The sequence below is a fragment of the Adiantum capillus-veneris genome, chromosome 4 (genome assembly GCF_014529385.1).
Source record: "Adiantum capillus-veneris isolate H3 chromosome 4, ASM1452938v2, whole genome shotgun sequence".
In the NCBI taxonomy this organism is placed as follows: Eukaryota; Viridiplantae; Streptophyta; class Polypodiopsida; order Polypodiales; family Pteridaceae; genus Adiantum; species Adiantum capillus-veneris.
In genome coordinates this window covers 146,778,697-146,781,489 of record NC_140934.1, presented here as the reverse complement: position 1 = coordinate 146,781,489, position 2,793 = coordinate 146,778,697, and the positions used below count along the sequence as shown (strand labels likewise).

Genomic DNA, 2,793 nt, shown 5'->3' with positions numbered 1-2,793 from the left:
ATAAACCGTTTAATGCAAGTAGCATTTAATTTAAATTTGTTAAAAAAGAACACTTTAAGTGTCCTGTTTTGGTACCAAACTAGTGTTAAATACAAAAAATTGTGGACAAGGAAAGAAAGGGCGCTTGTTTTGATGTGCAGAATTGTTTTTTTTTTCAAGATTGTTTAACTTATTAATGGTAAAATCTTCAGCCAGGAAGAATGTGATTCCTTATGATATTAGGAGTGTTGTCCCAAACATTGTAGGTCCATGTGGTTATGTGCAAGCCTTAGTTTTGAGGGGTTGTGTCCACTATTCTAGTTTCAATGGTATGGAAAGCCTAATGTAAATGCATAAAAAATTCAAAAATGTCGATTGAGAGCAAGAGGAACAAGAAAAATCATCCTAGCTTTTGAGAAATATAGTGTAAACATAGTGAAAATTAGCCCAATGTCATAAAAGTTCCGCTTGGAAAAAGCATATGTAAACTTGGTTAATTTTGCTGGGTCATATTTAAGCTTGGAACTATGCGTTGACGTTAGTACAGTGCACGGCTACCGTATGTCCGGAAATGCTAAGGAGAGGCGCACCTTATTGAGGCACGTTCTTGACCCTTTAAGAACAGACCAGGGCTCATGGCCACCTCCAAGCCAGAGCCCCCAGTCTTACTAGCCATTTAATTGCACAATGGCTCTCAGCAAGGGGCGCCTCCTAGTGTTCGCCACCCTGCTTGCCCTCTCTCTCGCCCAGTCCACTCTGGCCAGCTACTCACCTTACTCTGATGAAGACGAAGAGCCCAAATACAAGAAGGTGCACGGCTATGGTGGCAAGAAGTTCCACAAGAAGAAGCACTATTTGGGCTACCACTATGGGAAGCCGGAAGACCATGATGATGATGAGGATGATGATACTGGTTATTACAACCATGATGACGATCCTAAGAAGCCTGTCTACAAGAAGCCTTATGTCAAGGATGTGAAGAAGCCAGTCTACAAGAAGCCTTACAAGAAGTATGATGGCGAGAAGGAGAAGCCGTTGTACAAGAAGCCTTACAAGCCATCTTATCCTGTTAAGAAGCCGGTGTACACGAAGCCTTACAAGCCATCTTATCCTGTTAAGAAGCCTGTCTACAAGCCCAAGACCAAGTACAAGCTGCCAGTTTATGAGAAACCGGCCTACACCAAGCCTGATCCCGAGCCAGTGTACGACGACACCGAGCCTGAAGTTGTGTATGAGGATCACACGCCTTACTATAGGAAGCCATACTACAAAAAACCCGAGCATGAGGAGGAGGAGGAGGAGGAGCCCAAGCCATACTACAAGAAGCCCGAGCCTGAGGAGGAGGAGGAGGAGGAGCCCAAGCCATACTACAAGAAGCCTGAAGAGGAGTATCAGCCAGAGAAGCCCGAGTCTACGTATGGGGAGCCCGAGCCAGAGAAGCCGGCATACAGCCCTGCGAGGCCATTGTCCTCGTCAGAGGGGTAGTGGCTAGAGCCACACAACGCTGCGCGAGCTGAGGTAGGGCTGCCTCCTCTGGTGTGGAGTGATGAGGTGGCGCAATTTGCCGAGAGCTGGGCCAATCAGAGGCGGGCAGCTGGATGCGGCCTGGAGCACTCGGGCGGGTCCTACGGCGAGAACATCTTCTGGGGCAGCGGCGCGGGGTATGGGCCGGCAGAGTGCGTGGCGTCGTGGGTTCGCGAGAAGGAAAACTACAATTACGGCGACAACTCCTGCTCCAGCGGCGACTGCGGCCACTACACTCAAATCATCTGGGCCAATACTGCCCGCCTCGGCTGTGCCAAGGCCACCTGCGACGACGGCAGTGTCTTCATGACTTGCAACTATGACCCTCCCGGCAACTACATCGGCACCAAGCCCTACTACCTAACATCGCCCCATAAATGATTTAGTTCCGCAAGCAGTAGGCTACCTATAACACCACACTTCTCAACCTCTGACATTACCTCATAACCTCCTCACCTTAATATAAAACCGCTACACTTCTCCACCCATCATCACCTTACACATAATTTCTAACCTCTACCACCCTTTTAGAGCCATTTCCCATGGCACACGCTCCCTCATATGCTTACAAGCTACTGTCCGAAGGACATATTTTCTATGCAATTGTTTCCCATTGATTAGTGCAACCAATAGCCTCCAACTTCCAACATTCATAACCTACAAATGACGTAAAGACAAGATAGCTTCTATCTTAAGCTTGTGGGAGACAACATTGCTAGAATTGGCCGTCAATAATCATGATCAAATTTACTATTTTCAAATATTGCATATATTTTTCAAAGGATCCGTGTGAATAGCTACAATAGTAAATTGAATAGTTTAAAGTAGCCTCAGATAAATGATTATTAGTAGGGTCTAGATCACACTATGTAAATTGTCCCCTGCTCAGTTAACTTTGACTAGTTGTTCTCTCTCTGCTCAGTTGAATTGACAGAGTTGTTTTTTTAATGTCTCCATGTAGGTTGCATACGAGAGGGCGGTATCACAAATCTATCACTCTCTACTCTGAAAAATCTACGTGTGTCCAATCTCAATGCTTTAGGTTATCATGCCATATCACCGACCATACCATCTCGGAATGCAACGAAACTTTATTAGGAGCTGTAATAGGCTCAGGAGCACTATCCTACAAAGCCTAATAGTCATCTGAAAACTTTACTGAAATCCCAATCCATGATGGTCCTAGTCTTGACCCTCCTATGGTCAAAATGTCAAGAATATCATTTTTGCACTAAAAAATACAGATTTAGATCACAAATAGGTAATCACCAACCACAAAAAATAAATATG

General features: G+C 45.3%; 1 pseudogene; it reads left to right on the top strand.

Annotated features, from left to right (window-relative positions):
* Window positions 1-432: 432 nt before the first annotated feature.
* Window positions 433-2,223, top strand: LOC147460129 (uncharacterized; annotated as a pseudogene).
* Window positions 2,224-2,793: the final 570 nt, after the last annotated feature.